Source organism: Rhyacophila brunnea, unplaced genomic scaffold, assembly GCF_057557595.1.
Source record: "Rhyacophila brunnea isolate RB1 unplaced genomic scaffold, BYU_Rbru_1.0 scaffold_16, whole genome shotgun sequence".
NCBI classification, from domain to species: Eukaryota; Metazoa; Arthropoda; class Insecta; order Trichoptera; family Rhyacophilidae; genus Rhyacophila; species Rhyacophila brunnea.
This window is the reverse complement of record NW_028232816.1, coordinates 24,126,135-24,150,012: the sequence shown is the minus strand read 5'-3', so window position 1 is coordinate 24,150,012 and position 23,878 is coordinate 24,126,135.

The window sequence follows — 23,878 nt, the reverse complement described above, 5'->3', positions numbered from 1 at the left end:
TGTGTCTACGACAGTGCGGCGTCCAATTGTCCTGGCGTCCAGTTGTCTCATTCCCCTAGAAAAATAATTTCATATGTCATAACAGAAATAGTGTAAAAGACTATCTATTCAAATAGTAAAACTATCTACCGAGGGTTTTTGTTGGAATTTGAATTTAAATTCTAATAAATTTAAGTTTTGCACCCATTTGAGTCATTTTGTGCGACCCAGGTTTTGCCTATTGGCATCTTCAGCCACATGCACACTCACCAATGGTAAATACACACTGATAACGAATACAGTTAATTCTAACTAATTTAATAAATTATTACAATAAAGTAGATAAAAACTATATCACCTACCTATCAAGTCAAGGATCACAATAAAAAATACAACAAACAAAAATAATTATGAATAGTTGAAGTGTTTGTAAAAATAAATCCTACCTTATTGCTAATTATACATTCAATAGTCATATAAATCATCAAAACCTTAAATAATAGACCATTAGATAACTAGACACTCACGGTGGCTGCGCGGTTTAAGCTTTGGACTATAGCACCGTGGGTCCCAAGTTCGAATCCTGTGTCTGGAAAGCACACAAATTGTTTTTCAATTTGTGTATGAGTCAGGGTAAGGACCTAATAGGTTAAGAAAGTGGCTGACATCCATATCTCGTAAAAAACAAAATCTGTTGATGCAAACCTCTACTCTGTAGACGCCCGTATGAACCTATTTAGATCGGACATTGTCGGAAAAAAAACTACTCCCTAATAACAGAATTAGAAGGCGTAAATCAACATTACTGAGTGACGTTTTGAGGATTTATTGGTGTTTATTAATATGAAATAACAATAATATAAGTACCTACTAACAATAATCCATAATTGGTAAGATTTTCCGGTTTGAAAAAGTTATATTAGTATAAACAAATATACTTATAAGTTATGTTTTTTATACTTATACAACAAACCAACAAATTTAATAAGATAAAAAAAATTAATATAAATACAACGTTTTTAAATTTTCTGCTGAATTATTATGCTCAATATGCTTAAACTTGTACTTGATATGAAGTAAATAAAAAACAAACAAACAAATATAGAATACTGAAATTTCATTTTGATTTCCATAGTAACGCACGTATATATTAATAATTTAGTTGCTAGAACCACCCCCTCAGCAACCAATAATAGTCTTTTACTTTTTACGGATTTTTATGATTCTGATTTTCTATACAAAACAGAATTAACTGAAAATGAATTCAATTCTGCTTAAAGATTGCTAAAAGTATTAAAATAATGCATTGACATCGTGTTCTGATATATTCTAAAAGTTTCAAACGTCAAACGAGTCTGGAAGTTAGTTAAAAATCGATTGTAAGATTTGTAGTGTACAAACAACCACCGGAAAAACAAGAATACGAGCTAATAAAAACGTTGTAAAATATACACATACCTAAATACACTAATTAAATGTCGATTTTATAATGTGATTTTGTAAAAAAAAAAATATAGAACCTTGTGATATTGGAATAAGAAATATCGTAATATATTATTACAAACATAATTTACCAGTGTATGTAACATTGTTACCGCGGCGTAGCAACTGAAATCTTATACCTATGCACAGATACGACGTTATAATATTTTGGAAATGTTCAAGTGGGTATGAAAATCTGTAGAGACGAAGTGAAGTAAACTTGTCACTATGAGATTTCTCGCATTACATCATTCATCTTTGCGTCAAAGGAGTGTTTCCACAAGAGTCGGGTACTTTAGGAAGATTCTGGCGTTGAAAGAGGCTCTTTAGAATGGATCTTCAGCCTGAAACTAGTTCCGTCCAACTAAATGAACTAAAATAAGCAATGAGTGTTTTGTGACAGTTTATAATAGGATATATTACATAATATTATATAAGTACGTATGGCACAACCAGCGAAACATTTTGAGAAACGTATTTGATTTTTGAAGTTATACTTCTTTTGGCGCGTTTGGGAAATCAGACCATAGTGTATTTTTGGCGTGTGACATGTAACACATAATTTATTTTTTCACACGAAAAAAAACGCACTTGATTGGATTCGAACCACTGATTGTTCGGTTATCAGCTGAACTCACTACCTTTACGCCACAGTATGATACTGCAATCATGACGATTATACAGTATAATATTATAATTTAGAATTGTTCCTTTGCCTAGGCAGCGAATTTATTATTGTCGGTCATTTGCAATTCCTTACGTAAACAAACGATTATTCGTCAGATTGACATTTGGTACTTTATATATAAAAACAACGATTATATAATTTAGTAATATAAGTTAAATTGTATAGAAATAAGCCAACGGCGTTCCAATAAGCGGTCATTTTTCTTGAGTGTGTAATTTAACAAGATAATTAAGAGCTAGTCAAATAATCTACTTTATCAAAAGTTTTGTTTTTGTTTTGTTACGCCAAAGAAGAATAACTTCTAGCGCACGTACATAAGTACACACACCGATTTTTTTCAACAGTAAACATAACTTTGATGTAACCAGCCATGTTATAGTGAGGCTCCGGATTCAATTTCCGTGTCAGGTCACTATTTTTTGTATCGAAGGCTCTCGAGCTACTTCTCTTCTTCTTTCTTTCACCCTGTCACGTCCCAGCATTGGGGCATAGGGCAAGCACAAGTTGGCGCCACTTCCCTCGGTCCATCGCCAACTCCTGTGCCTCCCGCCATGTCAGACCTGCAGCACGTAGGTCGCTTTTGTAGCATCGCTACAGGGTGAGGGAGGGCCGGCCACGGTGACGGAACCCTTGAGGCTGTGCCACAAGGGTACGAAGTGCCGCACTCTTTGGCGGCATCCGGAATACATGTCCCAGCCACGTAATTCGTCTCTTCGTGATAATTTCAATCACCGAAGGCTGTTGTGTCTGCTCACGAACTCGGGTGTTTGTAACGCGGTCGTACCAATGTACCCCTAAGATTCTGCGGAGATATCAATTCTCAAAGCTCAAAAGCCGAGACTCTTGAAGCTTAGTAAGATGCTATGTCTCATAGCAATACAGGAGCACAGGTAGCACGCACGCGTTAAACAAACGACATTTGTTCCTCACAGAATACAGCCTTGACCTCCATGCGACTCCAAGTTGGTTGAACGCAGAGCCCGCCACATCCATGCGGATTCAAAGCTCACTAGAAATACCACCATCATATGCAACCGTGGCACCCAAGTATTTGAATCTGGACACCAGCTCGACGGGCAGACCAGAAACCCGCAGAGGAGTGTCAGCGTCGATGCAAGCAGCACTGTACATGGATTTGGTCTTAGCGGCATTCAGACGAAGACCCACACGCATCGAGTTCGCAGCTAGCCTGTTCACGGTCACCTCCAACCTTTCGATCGTCGAGTCAAACACGACTGCGTCGTCTGCATACTCCAAGTCGCACAGTCTTTCTTCGCATAGATCGCTTGTGTCATCATGATGTAGGCATATTCCACTGTCGGGGCAAACCGTCTTACGCATTATGAAATCCATCATGATGATAAAAAGAAAGGGCGCAAGTACACATCCTTGCTTTACTCCTGACGTGATTTCAAAAAGGTCAGAGGATGTTCCGGCTGCTCTCACGCGACACTCTGTATTGGTGTAGAGAGCACTTATCACGGCGACCAGCAATCAGCATCAGAAAACCCAAATATTATGCTTGACGTCTTTTTATATGTTTTTTTAAAAATGTATTAAAAATTTTATTTTAACTCTTTTATAATATTCCGTAGTAAGATGGCAAAATATGACATGTCCTTTTTTTGGATAATTGAGTTATGTATTGTAAACTTTCAGAATCTTCTCAGTGAGATCTACAAGATATCAAAATATGGTATGTCTAGGTTTTTATAGGTAAAGAGAATAATAAGCTGCGTCAATAAGTAATTTGTTTGGATATCTTTCGATGTTTAAAATTGCTCTTCTAGATAAACGGACATATTGTGTTTTGTCATCTTACTACAGGATAGATATTTACCATGTTTGATCCTTAGAAGATCTTATGGGCCTCCATAGAATGGAAGTTGTATTAACAGATATTTACGAGGAATGGGTATTAGACACTTGCTCGACGTATTACGCCCATACCTGGCTCCACATACCCATTTAAAAATAATAATTGAATTTTCTAGATCCAGGATTCCAACCCGATACCCACGACATTATAAATCTGATGTGTAACCTCTCGGCCATCGTGGGATAAATATTATGTATGTATATAAATACTTTCAACAGCACAATACTCATAATATGTAGACATTTTCATATTATCGTAATATATGGGGGGGAGTCAAGTGCTCCAAACATGAGGTCGCTATACTATCAATAGAACTGATATTTTTGTAGTACAATCAACTAAACCTTCCACTCGTTGTCTTTTTCAAAAAAATACAAAAAATCATTTTGAATTTATGAAAAAATGCCAACATTTTATAGGTATCATAATATCTTGTCAAATCTTATCGAATAAGCCAAAAATTACTGTTATCTATTTATAACGGTGACATGATTACGGTATGCCTATCATTCGTTTATGTTTCAAATCTATTTAAATGTTAATTTAATATCTGATATAATAATAAAAAAAATTAAAACATACAATTTTTAACTTTTTGATTATAGGTGGTAGATATTTGAAAATTTGATACTATTATATTGGAATAAAAATATATTACAGTTACCGATTTTCAAAGCAGTTTTTTCAGTTACAGTCAGATTACGAATACATGTCTAGTATAATAACCCACGATGGCCGCGTGACTTAAGCATCGGCCTATAGCATCGTGGGTCCCGGGTTCGAATCCTGGGTCTGGAAAGTACACATACTGTTTTTCAATTTGTGTATGAGTAAGAGTATGGACCTAATTGGATGAGCAAGTGGCTGACATCCATTTCTCATAAAAAACAAAATCTGTTTATACAAACCTCAACTCTGTGGAGGCTCATATGATTTTATTAGGATCAGACATGGTCGAATAAAGTGATTTAGCAGAAATTTATACACATTATTAATATGAATATACGGCACGTCGCTGTGTACGTATTAATTTTGAATATTTTGACGTTGATTTTTAAATATGCTATTATCCCCATACCAATAATGTCGAAATGATATTACTCCAGACGAAATCTTCACAAGAATAACGGCTGCTTTACTAAAGAAACACGCTACATCCTGTCGACGTACTATACTAAATAAAATATACCGATTGATATGGGAGTTATACCATCAAGATTACGAAATATTATTCCAGAGGCACAAATATAAACAAACACACACATATCGTTCTAATCTCGGTTTCATATTAGCACTGGCACACGCTAGGGTATGCAATCCCGGGATCCCGTTATATAATTAATTCTTCATCTCAAAATCCCGGAGTTAAAAATTCTGTAGTTACTAGATTTCAGGATTAAGTTTATCACGATCTATACTATGGCCTCACAATATTACTATGACAGTATCTGACAGGCCGCAGATTTTTAACACATGTTGAATGTAGAGCGAAGCTTTTACCTACTAAAATCACTGTAATATTGATAATTATTTGTCGTTAAGTATTTCATAATTATTCAAACAGATGTCACTGTTTGTTTATTTGTTTTAGATTTTGCAAATTAATTGACAGTGGCTAGTAATTTAAGTTTATATTATATTAATATACGGACCCATGAATGATGGTGGAGAGTGGAGAATTAGGTACAACACGGTACTATAAATAACGCTTATACCAAGATTCAAAACTCTCCACATTCATAAAACTCCAGAGGCTAAACTGGGCAGGCCATGTCCAGCGCATGCCTGAGTCACGGATACCAAAGAAGATCCTCGAAGGAAACCCAGGGGGAAAAAGGCAGTGAGAAAGCCACGCATACGATGGGGTGATAATATTACAAAAGATGCCAACCAGCTGCTAAAAATCAGGAACTGGAAAAGACGTGCGGAGGACCGTTCTGGCTGGAAGACGGCGGTGGAGGAGGCTACGACTCGACTTGAGCTGTAGTGCCATCGAAGAAGAAGAATAAGTAATATAAGTTTAAAGTCGGATGAGATAACTTAGCTAAATTTGTATGTACGGCCTGTCGATCACGAAAAAACTCGCTGAAGGCATAATCGGTTAAAATATCTTTATTTTGTCACATATTTTTTTCCAAATTATTCTTCGTCGTATAAACTCTTCTTGCCAATATTTTGATGTGTTTCCCAGCTAACTATGTTAAAAAATTCTATTTGATAGAAGGCATTAATTATTTGTTCAAGTGTAGAACTAACCTGAAATTGGTGTTGACAATTTTATTATTGGGATATCAAAATATTTCACTTACGTGAGAGTAAATTTAGAAGGATTTTGTTTTATAATTTTATATAATAGGGTACTTTTAATTTAATATGCGTAGTTTTCTCTGTCATCGTTAATTATTGTAATGTTTTTACGTTATGATATATTTTGTTTTTTTGATTCACTACCCCTGTCATCTCTTACGAGTCTGCATATTGTTCAGAATTTTTCTTGCATAGGTATCGATTTGTTCAATTACTTTTCCACATATTATACATACAACTCGCTTCCAGACAATTATTAATTTTAGGATGTTTATTTATATATTCATTATATTATAAATTCAGTAAGGACAGATAATAAAAATGTTTGTTGGTAAAATTCATCACGCGGTTGTCATTATGTCTGGTAAGATAATGATAATATTTCAGTAATCCCGGGGTACAGAATCTCTCTAGGAATGTAATCCCTACCATCCACATGTGGTATATTAAATATTCAAGATAGATATATTGGAAAATGTAATCCTAGATTGGAGCCAAGTGAGATTACATCAAAGCATTCATATATGTATAATATACAAGTAACTTAATATTGATGACAAACCCAATCTTCTATGTGTACTTATATTATTATATATAATATATACGTACGCATAAGCTTTAAATATAATATAATATATTATATATAATATACGACTAAGAAAAACCTTTTTTATGATACATAATTCAGCAAAATGTTTTTTTTAATAGAGGTAATTAAATAATAAATTAATTATGGTTTTCTTGTATTTTTTGATTGTCCATATTTATACAACAAACATATTGTACGTCCAAATAAGGCATTCGAAAAGACATTAAGTAATATATTATTACAATACATATTAACAATACACCCTCCACTACCCGCCGTGTCTGTACAGCTGTGGATTATGCACGGCCGCCTTCCACAGTGTTGTATTGCGACATAATTAATATTTAAAGGATCATATTATTTCGTCCCGCACGGAGCCGTACGGGACCAATTATTTGCAACCATGCACCTCGGTGCTTAAGATTGACTCTAGGAAAGCGAGAAAGTCAGGTCCAGCTCTGCTGGCCGCCGGCGTGATGCGCCCTGTGTACCCGCGTACTGATGCTCAAGATTGTATGTAGATTTTTCCTAAATAGTATATGAAACTTAACTATACGCTCAAAGATATACGTTATTTTTATGTTGTTTTGAATGAATTTAATACACTATTGTAAGAATATAGTTATTCTCAAGGAACTACAACAGAGTATAATACGTTTTATTGTCGTCCTCTTCGATAAGCGACGTCTGTTATTTCTATAATCATCAAAAAGAGCAACATAAAAATCTTTCAACCTTTCACTTCAATACATACGTAACCTAAGTATATTGGTTGTTATCTAATAGCTTAAGCCCTATTCAGGAGAAAGGGGCAGCGGAAATGGAAGAGAAGAGAGAATGAAAAACAAAACAATCACTTATAATCTTCTTCTGTTAATCTTATCGGGATTTGACCCAAAACCTTTCTCACGTTTAAAGCAGTATATATATAGTGTAAAGTATATATAATAGTGTAAAATTGGCTAAAGCTATTTCTAATAAAATAAATATACTGTGAGAAGTTCTAGATATCTGACAAAAATCTTTAAAAACCACCCTAATTATACCCATGTAGAGGTCAGTTTTAAGTGCATTAAAATATGTACCTATATTACAATTATCTTTAAATACCACATTCAAATAATGAATATCTTTTATTATAAATTAAAATTGACGTATAAAAATTAACATAGTTTGGATTTTGGTCTTTATTTATTATAAATGCAAAAAGAGTTAATTTTATATGTTTATTACAAAAGAAAATTTCTGGTAGACTTAGCTTCAAGGCAGACTAGAATTTTCTAGTCATTTTAGTTTTCACACAATATTTCATTCATAAAATAATACATCAAACAATCCATGAGGAAAATTGTAAATTTTCAAATATTAAAATGATAGTACATACATATATGGATATACTCAAGACACCATACCATTGTACTTTCCAGGCATTAGCCGCACATAATGATACCACTGCTAAACTATGCCAGTTTGACCTAATACAATCCAATAAATAATGTTTCTTATGTGGTATTTAACAGGGATGCCAATCACGTCCTCTGTGATTGTCCGCATATATCAGTTAACAAATGATAGCTAATAAACCCTGTTCAACCTTACGATCAGCTGTGATGGTTTGGTTTTCCCAAAGAACAAATTTTTATCTTTAAGTATATAGCGATATAGATAATCCTTTGTCAACTAAGCCTAACCAAATTATTATTATAAATGTTGTGTCTGTAACTCCCCTCTCTTTGATATTATCTTCCCGATGACAATAAATTGTCTTTTGTTGAATTCATCGATACCCAATGTTACTAATTATGTACCCACCATTGTTAAGAATATTCGATCGGTGTGATTTAGATTTAGACAATTGGAATGTACCTACTCAATATTATATTATTGATCAACGTCAATTTATCCACCTTATCTAGCTGTGTTACTACACAGTATAAACCCTGCTACATGAACTAAGCGTCACTTATATTACTTACTTACTATTTCATATTTTTATACCATTGTAAATGATTCTGATATCATTCAACTCGGACCATTCAACTTGTTCAAACTTAAGTCAGCTCTGCTCACCGAGTTGTATCATTTTTATTTTTACACCATGTAACTGTAAATTGAGACATGACAAATACACGTCTCTGAAGATTAACATCCATCAATCTTATTAATGATTCCTTCCACTAGACCACATGGAGGATCGGGGTCCGTTGGTATGGATTTCCGTTGCCGAAAACATAACATAAATAAAATTAAAAATTTTACATAATGCAGTGTATTCCATTTTCAAACATAGGCTTAAAGTTGGCGCCCATTGTGCCGGCTAGTTACTGCGTTTTTTAGCCGGCTGCCAGTAGGGTAGACAAGCGTGTATGGGGGTTAATCGCTATCACCGGTGCATGGTTCATGACGACGGACAGCTTTAGTAGTAGGAATGTCAACAAGATACAGCCTAGGAAGGTAAAGAATTCGCAAAAAGTTTACAAGGTATTGCAAAAAATGACAAAAAATCTCACGGTCTTTCCATGTTAGTATTGAAGAAGTGAAATATTTGCCTGTCGTTATCTCGAAAAATAAGCCAATACCATATTTTTTACATTTATTTCTGGAAATTAACCACGAAGTCGATTGATATGAGGTTCATACATGCATGCCAATCATCATATAAGTATGAGATGAAACTTATTAAAGAAGAAGAAAAAATACTAACTGGATAAAGACCAGTTGACAATGCCGCTTTGAAATGGACGAAACCGGTTCTGATTGATATTAAAAATAAGTGAAACTAGTACTACATAATATTGTGTTTATATTATAATAACACGATGCTTTCTCATCAAGAAAATTATTGACAGCTAACACAATAAATATTTACAAGACAAAAAAAAAACTTTTTATATACAACGTTTTTAAATTTTCTGTTGAATCATATAAACTTGACTTGACTAGCTTAAACGATCAAAAAAAATTGTACTTGATAGAAATAATACTGAAATGTCATTTTAATTTCCATAGTAACGCACGTATATATTAATAATTTAGTTGCTAGGACCCCAGACCCCTAGCAGCCAATAAAGGTGTCGAAATAACTTTTCATACAAAACAGAATTAACTGAAAATGAATTCAATTCTATTTAAAGATGGCTAAAAGTATTAAAAAAATGCATTGACATCGCGTTCTGATATATTCTAAAAGTTTCAATTGTCTAGCTAGTCGGGAAGTTAGTTAAAAATCGATTGCAAGTTTTGAACCGGACAAAGAAAGACCGGAAAAATAATAATACGAGCTAAGAAAAACGTTGTAAAATAAAGAAACGTAATCCACTTTAAAAAAATATATTACATACATAAAATGGTCATTTTTATAAAAACAAATCATAAGGTAGCAACCAAAGTCAGATCTAAATTGTCCCTTTAGTAACAAGTTTATCCAACAGAATTACCTTTACGCCCACAGCTATAAATACAATTTAAATCTGTGACTTCAATTATTTTTTTTTCTAGTATCGTGTCGTGAGTTTCGCAGGAAAAGGATTGAGACAGTGGGAAGAGAGAGCCGGCCATGACGTCACGTGTGTCTTTGATCCCATGACGTCACGGCATGCGAAAGCGACCGACTAGTAATCTAATTTAAATTACAGAAAAAACGTTTTCATGATGTGTTCGTGTTTTATCGACCGTGACGTCATATATTTTTTTTTATTTGAAAAAACGTATGATGTATTTTTGTGGGTTTCTTCCCTTCTGAAATTTATGGCCACTGCGTAAGAGATAAAACCGTATATTATATTGCTAGGAATATTCATAAAAAATAAATATTAAGTACTTTTTTTGAATGCTCATCCGAAACAATGACGGCATATGAGAATTATTTACTTTATACGTAGAAAACTTAAATAATTACAAGATAAAAATAACTTTTTATATACCACGTTTTTAAATTTTCTGTTGAATCATATTAACTTGACAATTATATGTACTAATAAATTAAGACAAATAAGGCAATTATCAACAAATCACTTCTTTTTTTTGCTATTTTTCAACAAACAAACACATATAGAATACTGAAATGTCATTTTGATTTCCATAGTAACGCACGTATATATTAATAATTTAGTTGCTAGGACCACCCCCTTAGCAACCAATAATAGTGAATTGGATTACGGATTTCTTCCGAAATAACTTTTCATACAAAACAGAATTAACTGAAAATGAATTCAATTCTACATAAAGATGGCCAAAAGTATTAAAAGAATGCATTGGCATCGTGTTCTGATATATTCTAAAAGTTTCAAATATCTAGCTAGTCGGGAAATTAGTTATAAATCAATTATTTGAGCAAGATTTGTACTGGATAAATAACCACCGGACAAACAAGAATACGAGCTAAGAAAAACGTGTGGTAATAATATGCATTCTTCTAAAATAAATTCACTGGTAGGTATGAATTGTATTTTTAAGCCATGGTAAATTGGTATGCTACCTAATTAATGTCAAAAAGCGTATTTGAATAATACAACTATCAAAAAATATATTATTATATTAACTTACTGTTCCCTAATGAAATAAATTTATTTAAAAATATCACTGAGAGCAATTTAAAAACGAATTCAAAAGATACAAGACAGTATGTAATAAGAAAGTATAAATGACAGTATCATTTAATTGAAATCAAAGACCTGACTGCTAAGCATAAGATGAATTGGTGACTTATTTGAGAAATACTTAATATACTATTTTCATAAGATGATGTTACATAATATCCACTGTAAATACATACTTTTAGATAATATATTATGAAATCAATTATTTCTTCTTCTTTCACACTATCACGCCCCAGCATTGACGCATAGGGCAAGCACAAATTCGCGCCACTTCCCTTGGTCCATATCCAACTCTCGCACCTCCCGCCATGCAAGAACTGCAGCGCGTAGATCACTTTTGTATCACCACTGCTGGGTAAGGAAGAGCAGGCCATGGCAACGGAACCCCTGTAGTACAGAATGTCGCACTCTCTGGCGGCATCCGGAACACATGTCGCAGCCACGTAAAATGCCTCTTCATGATTACATTAATCACTGAGAGCTGCTGTGTCCGCGTATCAACTCGAGTGTCTGTACCCATGTAACCCTAAGATTCGGCGGTGACATTGATTCTCAGGGCTCAAAAGCCGAGACCTTTGAAGATTAGTAAGATGCCGCGTCTCACAGCCGTATAGAAGCACAGGTAGCACAGGTAGTACGCGCGTGTTGAACAAACGACAGCCTTGACCTCCGTGCGATTCTAATATGGATTTGGCTGAATGCAGCCCGCCATACCCATGCCGATTCTTAGCTCACTGCAAATAACACCATCGTCGGCAACCGTGACACTGGTATTTGAACCTGGTCACCAGCTCAACGGACAGACCGGAAACCCGTAGAGGAGTGTTAGCCTAAATGGATGCATTACTGCTCAAGGATTTGATCCACACGTTTTGAGTTCGCGGTGAGCCTGTTCATGGTTACTTCCAACTATCCGATAGTCGAGTTAAATACGACTGCTGTAACCGCGTAGTCCAAACCAAACCGTATTTCTTAGTATAGTTATGTTAATTAATTAGATAGGTATATAATAATAGTTAATTATTGTATCATTTTTATATAAAATAATTAAGATTTAAAATAATACAAATATTTTACAAAGTGAAAAGAAGGAATCGTTCAAAAATCTTTGAGGTCTTCTAAAAAGCTCTTTATCTCTATTCAAAGCTCTGACAGACAAGGAAAAGGTGGCCAAATCATAGAAGATGTCCGGTAATGTATATTGTGATATAAATAAAGACGTAAAAAGAGGCAAGCATGGCCTTGATACAATATATATTATTATCATTTTTGTTTACATAATTCAGATAGAGTGTTGGCTTATGCATGTAGGCTTATCCACATATCCATTGGCGCGATACCAGTGGATATATGGGTTCAAATTCCGTCAGGCGTCGTATTTTTTTCAAATGTCATTTTTTATAGTAGGTATAAATATTATAAGTGTTTTAAAGTTATGTATGTTCAATAAATATGGAATTTTACATTTTAAAATCTTGTGAATTATTCGCTGAATAAAAGAAATTGTGTACATCTATTTGATGATTCAAAAAAAATAGTAAGTTAGACCAATCTTCCGATTTTTGCCTTTTACATAAATATTACGGAATGTCCCCTCAGATCAGTTGACAATTCCGCTTGATCTCTCTGGTTCTTACCTATAATCTTGATTCTGATAAACTAAAAAGTTGCAAGAAGTTCACAATAAAATCAATAATTAATAAATACCATATTCATTAATACAACTAAGAGATCCAAATCCCTATCAGTGCTTATCATGTCTTCACTCACTAGAGCTTGATTGTCATAATGCAAATAACTGATGTACCTAATCATACGCTGACTATAATATTATTATGTAATTCATTTCTCACAAAAAATACGACTCTAATAATTATTAGGTACTCCATCGAGCCACAAACGCTTATATAACTCAGTCAACTCCACAAATTTCCAAAAATATCTGTGATACTTTCTTATATTATTAACGTAGTTAATAATACTCAATACATAATATATTAAAACAAATTAATAACATGAATTGTAAAAGAATATTATAATATATATGAAAATATTTTATTAGTGTACCGTATGCTACCTGCAATAAAATTTTGTAGAGAAACGAAATAAGTACATTTCCTTGCAGGTTGTGTATTCTAAGCATTTGCAGGTAAATTTATGTGTGGAAAATTACATTGCAGTGTGTGTATTTTATACTAATACACTACTCGTCTGATTTACGAACATCCCACTCTATACGAGTATTCTGAAGATATATAAATCATGTTGAAATAAGACTTTGTAGGTTTTAACAAATCAACTTGAATTGTTGTTGATGTTTTCTATTTATATTTCTATTATACTATATGTACTGATAAATAGATTTACCCTTTTAATTGAACATTTAGTTACTATTTAATATATAGTTTATTATCAATATAAATAATTTTGGATAATATTAGGAATTAACTTTGAACAAACTGTAGACTTTCTACGATATACAATAATATGTAAGTAGATCTACTGCTTGATAAATCCCTACCCTAGTTGTCTCCACTCTTCTTGGTCTTTAGTTTCTTGCTACCACGGACATCCACTCAATCTAATGAGTTAATCCATCCAACGAGTTTTAAGGCGTCCCTGTAGACATTTAATTCCTCTTGGGTCCCATGTCCAGCCCATTACCATGTCACCTGCTTAGCGACCTCTGGAAATTACTTAACAGATCTAAGAAAATAATAATTATATTATTATGTCAACATAATACTCATTGTGTAAATCACCATTATATTAATGACAGATAATAAATAATTATCATAAAAAAAATGTATTTCTAATCTATATATTCAAAAAGTTGATAATAAAGCCATGTTTCGATTAATAAACTAAGCTATTATATAAAATCCTAGAGTTAATCTGTTGGTCCACTCAATATCTACTTTGCCCGCATCATGTCTTGGCTACCGTGATGCCTGCGTCATTGGCTTCAAACATATTATCGATGGTGCAGCCGGTTATAACGAGTTGACAAACTGTCACATGTTCCGTAGTTTGCTCAGAAACAAATAACATTTCATAAATACGAAATTTACTATTATTATAAATACGAGGAATAAATAATATGTTAGACGCTTTTTTTTGTTTAAACACTGATACAAGTTTCCCATAATACATCTCATTCTATACTCTAAATATTCCTACAAATTTTGGTTTTTGTGATATTCTAAGAATTCTCCAAAAAACCCACATCTAGAGAGGCTTTATTTCATTGTTTCAGTGAGAGTCCATAACACATTAAATTTATCCAACCGTGTCCTCAGGTGTAGGTTTAAATCACGGTCGCTGAGGATTTTCTTCAACTTAGTGAGCGCATGTCTTACCTGTTCCGGTATAATATATTCTTTCCAAGATATTCCTATATAATTGTCGTCATACATTCTGGAATTAGCGGATATAAAACGAAATAAATTATCTAGTGTAATATTTAAGAAATATTTTGAGAATTTGCTTCTTTTTTAAATGTGTAAAATTGATATTTTTGTTATTTTTAAGAAATATTATCATCTGAAGGTATTTTCAAAAATTTATCTTCTTCTTCTTTCATCCTGTCATGATCCAGCATTGGGGAATAGGAAAAGCACAAGTATGCGCCACTTCCCTCGATCCATCACCAATTCTTGCGCCTCCCACCATTTCAGACCTGCAGCGCGTAGATCATCTTTGTAGCACCCGTGAGGGAGGGCCGGCCACGACGATGGAATCTTCGAGGCTGTGCCACAAGGGTACAAAGTGTCGCACTATTTCGCAAAACTAACCAACACTATCTGTATATTGTAGTGATACCCCCACGTTTCTACGTGTATGGAGGACCCCTTAAGGGCAAAATACGAGCAAAGCTATGGATGCCACATTCATGTTTCTTATAGTCCGCCAAGCCAAAAGTCCTTCTATCGCCGGTCGATGAATAAAATGCTCTTTATTTATTAACTGAAAAAAATGTACAAATTACTAGATAGGGAGATAAAAGTTGGTCATGCGAGATTGGTATGATCGAGACTCAAAGGAAATAATTTTAGTTTTTAAATCGTATTTGTGTTAAGATACCTAATGCTGCTTCTTTTGGGCTCAATTCCCCGAAATCGCTGTAACTCTTGATTACCTAGCTAAAAGGTGACCTGGACAACCCTTAAGGTAAAACCCAGGTAAAGGCTAAGAGTTCTGCCGCAGGGGAGAACGACAGAGAGGGATGAGCGTTCAGGGGTAGATCGAGAGGGACAGCGATAAGGCTGAAACGGGGACATAACCAATCTGGCAGGCAGTCAGCCGAAACCTTTTGATCCGTGATGGACACGGTGTCCAGCGCACCCCTCCTAGTGATAATTTTCGCTGAATTATAAAATAATTTCAGAGTTCGTGTGCTACGTCCATCTTAGTTAAGAATTGGCTAGAGCTACAAATCAAGTCATACACAGATTCTTAACCTTTAATTGCTGCAGCCACGGCGCCCATCATTAACAAATTTAGGGCTGTTGCGAATTATTATCTATGTGAAAAAAAAACTTAATAATTGTGTATCTGTGTGTAATAGTGAGTAACCTTTTTGTGAACCTTAATTGTAAAAATAAAACTTTCTGCTAGATTTGTGCTACAAACAACGTGTGTTTCATTTTGAATATCCACCATCGTCAATCCTACAACATAATCAACTGTCAAGACCTAACTTTACACTGAAGTGCTCTACTAATCCAAAAGCCAGCTTTGAATGACCGCCCTGAACAATTTACATCACTGAGCTAGTCGAAGGGTCGAAGCTGGTCGCGTGACTCACATGTATCGACCGAAGGCGCGCTGTCAAGGGCGTCATTAACGTCAGGTCGACCGCAGAGTTAAGCGCGAAGGTCGGATTGGGCTGTGTGGCCCCGACTCCCCTCCCTACCTGGACTTCCGGGGTGTCAGTAGTATTAGTTCAATTAAAACAAATGCAAATATCTGACAAAAAATAATGTGCACTATCGGATCTTAACAGCCTACCTTCACCCTTCGCCACTGGTGAATACTATGTAATATCTTTATATAATTGCAGGGTTGTTGAGAATAATATATATAATCAATCCTTATACAATAGTTAATAAAATTTATTTTTAGAAAGACTTAATTATGTAAATGAAAGTAAGTAAGATTACACAAGAGTTTGATTTATTCATCAATAATAATTAACGCTGGACGAATAACTGCAAAATTTATAATTTGCATTCATTATATTTAAAGTGATCGGCTTAACTAAATTAAGCTAGATACTAAGTATATTATATACTAAAGTAGACGCGTGGTTACTAAGCAACTTCTCGGTAAAGAATCTATGCGTTAGTCCTTTCTGCATCTCAGAACGCTAAAACACGACGTATGTGCCAACTCCGCTGGCCTCCCGAGGGACCAGGCCTCTCCCAAGCTGACGAGCCTCGTAATCAATTATGCAAAGGCATTTGATATGCCTACCAAAGCCGTAATAGGCAAACCAACACTTGCTTGCCATAATACCACTCCAAATATTTTCAAAGTGCCGTGCGACACAGCGGTATTACATGTGTGGGCAATTTATATGTTAATGCAAAATTTATTTCTTCAGAAATTATTTGCATACGTACATATGTATTTCATATATACCGGCATCGTGTGCCAAACTGGGAGATATAAATCTGTCTTTTGATCATTGCGTATAATGTACCTACATAGTTGTTAATATACCATAAATCTCTGGTGTTGGTGACGCATTAAAACTAGACATACCTACTTAAGGTCAATGCGTTGAAGTATTTATTTTGTGGTATATCATTGAATATGTTTTAAAGTAATTCAGAGTTTGCTTGATTATAAATCAAGATACTCGTAACAGAATATGTATGGACGAATAAGTTTGTTATGAATGTGGCTGTGTTTTTATCAGACAGACATGGAGAAACTTTATTACATTCATAAATGTCGATTTAAAAGAGATAAAGCCCTATTTTCAAAATGTCTTATTTGTTGGTGTAATGATATCACTATCGATATAAAATAGAACTAACGATCTCAGTCGATAATGAAGTACTCGCCACAAAAATAGTTGACATTTACTGGTGTTAATCGAATTTATACACTATAAGAAGTAGTCGATATCAAACCTTTCAATCAAGCTGTTCACTAAAGTAATCTCTTTGAATTAATTGAATAATCGTTCATTGCATACTCTATTTTTTCGTAATATACATAAAACTACCAACATAATAAAGCCATACTATCATTTAATATTAAAATATACACAAAACCATAAAAACAGTTCATTGTTTAATAATTAAACATAATATTGTATCCATAAAAAAAACTATAATTAGTATACGGACGTACTACCCAGTGATGTCCCGTGGAGGTAGGCAGATTGAGCATTGCTTGGGGGCGGCAGTCACTCGAAGGGCGGTAAATCGTGGAGAATAATTAGGTATAATATATAGAAATAGGCACCTAAACTTAGCAATAACGAAAATATCTTTTCACTAAAAAAATCAGGTCAGTGGTTGGCAACAAAATGTATTAATTAAAATATAAGGTTTAACAGGTGTATCTTTTAAAAACCTCAGACTGGTGATTTGTGTAAGTGTCTAACTTAGTAGTTATATTATATTTATGCGATTTTTATATCTAAATTTAATTTTGTATGTTTTAGTGGTATTATTTTGTTAGTAATGTATACATACAACACATTTTTTAGATATTGGAGTCGTGAAGTTATGGTAAGAAATACTGCATAAAAATGGGGCGGAATTTTGGCGCTGCCTAGGGGCGGCATTTTGTCTAGGGACGTCACTGGTACTACCAAATTAAAATATTTGTTTTAGTTATTACATAGGAAAACATAATGAAAAAAAACCACTGTCTACATAATTAAACTTTATTCTAATTAATTCCAAATAAACTATTTACTAATATTGGTGCTAATTGATCGTACGTGTATATTGTAGATTTTCATTACTTATAATGGTTTTGTACTAAAGTTTTGTTTCTAAGGTAAATATTTTTTTATTTAAACAACGACAAGTTTAGAAAATATTTATTATAAAAAGTTAAAAGTTGTTCTATAATATTATTTTAAAAACAATGCTAAACGTGATTTACGAAAAAACAGTTTCAGTGTCTACTATATGAGAGTATATTCATTTTTTCATTAAAAAATGTTTAAAAAATTTAATAATAGTCTGTCGACTTTTTGATATTTTCAGACATGTAAAATGACTATATTATATAATATACATTCATAGTTTAATGATAAGTTTTAAAACGAAAGAATGGGCCAGATAATTAAATATAAAACTTATATATCAAGGTAAATATAGAACGTAAAATGTTGTAATTTCTCCAAAATTATGAGTCGAAACTATGAAATAAATAAAGAAATTATAAGTTGAGTCTAATCAGTTCAATTTTGTATAAATTGAAGATTTCGTATTGGCGTGTGTTTGAAAAATAATAATTTGAAAATGTACTACAACCACGGACATCTGTTGTACTAAACATGGCTCTCAATTTTAATATGACGACCTTAACAACAATAATTGATAGTCATATTGTATTAATAATATTTGATAATGATATATTCTTTTTCTACAGATAATGGTTTTAATATTTGTAAAATATGGCAAAAAGATTAACACGTCATTGTCGGCATGTTAGTAAAAAATGTTTTTTTATTTTTTATAAAAATATATTAGTATTTGACTGCAAGCTTACCTGTCGTAGCTTGTTGAATTATATTTTGTACTTAAATACTACGTGTGTACAATAGGGTATGATTGTTTAAATATTAGAGTAACGCACATGTAGTAGATGTTTTAAAAAATACAAATAGCATCAGCGATTATAAAAGCTCACCCAAATGACAAAAAGCTCAAAATCTTATACATAAAGAAAATGCGAGCTTTTCGGAGTAAAGGCGCCGGCCACGAGAGACGCTCCCGTCCCCCATTTCCGACAAAGAATATTCGTCGAAATGGAAAAATATATTATTAAGCAGGGTCTCATGTGCTACGGGAGGTTTATGCGGCCTCAACTGAGGGATGGCCACACCACCAACCGGCATACGTCTTGCGGCTCTCTCCTTCCACGTCCAAAACGACCCATAAATTGAATACCTTCTTACCCTCAGAATTTTCCTCGCCGTAAATTGACCTGAATCCCGACATATTTTGATATTTCTGTGATACGTAAAACTATACACATCATTTATAAGGAAATATTATCTGAAGTACGAGTAACAACAACTCTGTACATAAATCACTATTTAATTATAATTTTTTATTCATACGTATTAAACATACAAAATTTTGAAAAACACTTCTGAGAAAATATATAATCAATAATATAAAAAATCTTTTTTCATAAAAGTAAGCCACCCAGGCAGGGAATCGAACTCTCCATCTCTTGGGCTTACGCCCCCGTCCACGCATTTATCTTTTATCCTACAAGGCGACGTACTAATTGCGACAAGTTTTAACTATTGGCCTTTTTAATACCTGCTCATCAGCGCTTTTCGAAATCAAGCTACTGTTGAAAGCAATTGGTTACAAGCAATTGGTGAAAGCCGTGATGTCGGTTAGTAATTAAAATAGTAGGCACCTGCTTTGATTTAATAAACAAAAATCGATTGCTAAAGTAGCTGATTAGTAGGTATTAAAAAGGCCAATAGTTACAATTTGTCGCAATTAGTACGTCGCCTTGTAGCATAAAGGATAAATGCACGGATGGGGCGTAAACCCGAGAGATGCAGAGTTCGATTCCTTGCCGGGGTTGCTTACTTTTTTCAAAAAAGATTTTTTCTATTGGTTATAATATATTTTCTTAGAAAGTTTTTTCAAAATTATGTATGTTCAATAATTAGAATGGCATATTCTTAAATCTTGTGAATTATTCGTTGAATAAAAAAAATAGTCAATCATACGTATTATTATAAACATTGCCATAATATCCATAAAAAATGAATAGGTGTAAATAAAAAGAATAATATTATTATGTTTCTTCTAACTTTGCAATTCTTAAAACAAAAATATTATTTTATCTTTATTTATTCACAATTAAAATGATTACAAAAAAAATTCAATTCAAATCATATCATATATTTGTATGCTGTCAAGTGTATTCTTCTTTAATCACCCTATCATGCTCCAGCATTGGGGTATAGGGCAAGCGCAAGTTCATGCCAATTCTCCCGGTCCATCGAAAACTCTTGCGTATCCCGCCAAACCATACCTGAAGCATGTACATCGTTTTGTATCACCACTAGAAGGGGTACTGGCCACTGAATTAACAGATTTCAAGTTCGATTATCAAAGATACTATTGATCTATAGAAGTCTCATTTACATGGATCGCTGTCATCATGTACACGACGGGTCATGCACATCACCTGCTTCTATCTACGTATCCTTATCAATGTAATAACAAAATATGATGACGAGGATGGCTCCGTCGTCTGCTTCTGACTCACTCGCACCACCTTGCAAGTTATTGTTTATTGAGTCACCCTGAGTGCGAAATTTGACGGTAAAAATCAGTGCACGTAAATAACCTCTTAATTTTTTACAGAGTATAAGTGTTTACAAGCACACGGTTGCGGACTGTTAATAGCAAGCCAGGTAAGGATAATGGTGTCAGGTGGTTAGGAAATTTATATTGTATTGGGGCCGCCATAATTGGCCCAATCAGGTTTTTTTTTTTTAACTATTTCCGATCCTAATAAGATCATATGGGCGGGCTTCCACAGAGTGGAGGTGTGTATTAAGAGATCTGGTGTTTACGAGAAATGGATGTTAGCCAGTTGCTCAACCTATTAGGTCCATACTCTGACTCATACAGAAATTGAAAAACAATATATTGTGTACTTGCCAGACCCAGGATTCAAACCTGGGACCCACGACGTTATAGGCCAACGCTAAAGCCGAGCGGCCACCGTGGTATAGTTTATAAATACATAAAAAGTATACTAAATAATTAGTTTTAAGATAAAAATGATATGCCCATCTACATTATTATTTGATTAAAATACTGTAGTTGTAAATTTAAATAAAATTCCATTTAAAGTAATGAAAAAAATATTAGAAAAAATCACATAACGAATAAAAATTTTCTTTGTAGTAGATACTATCTCTATACTGCCGTCCTAAGCCAAAGAGCAGTATCTCAAAAATGTTAACTTTTGGCTATGAGCAATTTTGTAAAGATACAAACCGCACCACTTTGTAAATTATTATTTGATGTTTATATGCGATATAATACCTATTCTCATACTTACCTAACTGCTTATGGGTTAATTTTAATTAAAAATTAAAAACTTAAGCTAATAAATGAGATACGTCCATTTTGCTTAGTAAATTTGGTTTCGAAATAATAGATACGACCTCGGCCTTTATGATGTTGTAGGAAAACTTACATTTATTTTCAAAAACTTGCATTCTTTTATACTTTCGTACAAATCAAGTTTTAAATATCATGTTAATTATATCTAATGGCCAACTAATGCAAACGCGCCAGTCGCGTTGTCAGCACTAAATGATGTGCGAAGTGTTATTACTTCTAAAATCGTTCTCAGCACACACGACTAACTGTCATTTTGCTTGACAGGAACGTTTGAAACATGATGTAATATGAAAGACTTTCTTGCCATAGAACTGTATATTTTCAAAATTCTTTGTTAAGAAACTGCGGCCTTTCTTCAGATATCATTTCAGCGCACTTAGGAGCACATTTTTTCAGTATCACAACCATTTTTTACTGCATGCATTTCTGCTATTTTTTGCAACTTTTGTTTTTTTAGTTCTTTTAAACACAAATCAAACTTTTTTCTCTTTCTAATTAATCCCTTTTTTGTGTAAAGGACATCACTGTTGCGTTTACGTTCACTAAAAATTTCACCTGTGCCATTATTCTCATTAATCTCACCCTCATCCAATATTTGTCGAATATCTTCAGTGACAGTGTTATTAGAACTGACAGGATTAACTGGCTCAAGTTCTAATAATAATGAAGAATCTTCAACTATAATATCATTTATTGGAGATTCTGTTTGATTCAAAGAAGTAACATCATACATAGTCGCAGTAGCAGTAGCAGGACTAACTGGCGGCCAAAAATAATATCACATTATATCTACGTTGGTCTGAAATAATAAAATCACGTATTATAAGTAATATTGTATTGCTTGGCCTTTATCTGATACACTATAAATACGGACATAATATTGAATTATATCGATTAAAACAAATCAAAGTTACCTTCAAAACACAATATGTTTTCATCCTGAAGCATTTCTGAAACCATACCCACCCAAATTGTTCTGCATTGCCTCACCAACATCAGGTTCCGAACATTTAACAGTTTCTGAAATGACGTAAGTCCGCACTTAAACGGCCCACGTGCGCCGCGTCGCGTAGGTCAAAATTGAGGTTTTATGGTATTTTCAAAGCATAAGCCTGGACATTTCCTAAACGTTGTAGATAATCTATTTATATTATTTTGAAGCCTGATTATCCTTTATATTTATTTTAAACAATTGATGACTGCATAAAGTATTTTTAATACATACAATAGTATTCTTTTAAACCTCTCGATCTTTAGAATATAGTTAAGATTTTATAGATATATTAATTTTTAAAGGTATTTATAAAATCATTAGTGAAATTAATATTAACATTATACAGTGAAATATTTACTTATAATCTCTGTGATCCTAAGTTTGACAAGAATTAGGCATTTTATTATTCAACACGATTAACACATTTGAAGATAAATGAAGTAGGGAGTAAGATCATGTTAACACGCGTGTTTGAAGATATATCGAACCGAAAAAAAATCGTTTCAGCAACAGCTGAATTATTCTTTATTAATTCTTTCTCACTTTTAGATATAGATTTCAGAATACTTACTTTGAAAACAACCAAATTTCGCAACAATCGCTGATAATATTGTAGTATAAAAGAATATAAAAGTCGATTTGATCGAATGTGATTGACATAACCTCACATGCATTTTTTCGAGAAATTTAAATGCATTGTATTTGAATAATATTAATGTCTTACCTAATTCCTTTATATTTTATTGACACATAATCATCATTTTCATCGCTCTTGAATACACTCTTGCTATATTTTTGATAAAAACATGCTTGTCAAACCTACAATAATACACGCCGAAACGTCAAGCCGACAATTATGGCATTGTCGCTAGCGAAATATTGTGAGCTTTTTCGGTCATAATGGTAAGCGAAAAGGGCGTATCTCAGAGATTCCACTAAACCGCTTAGGAAATTGAGATACTGCTATTGCGCTTAGGATTCCATTGTGATTTTGAGATACG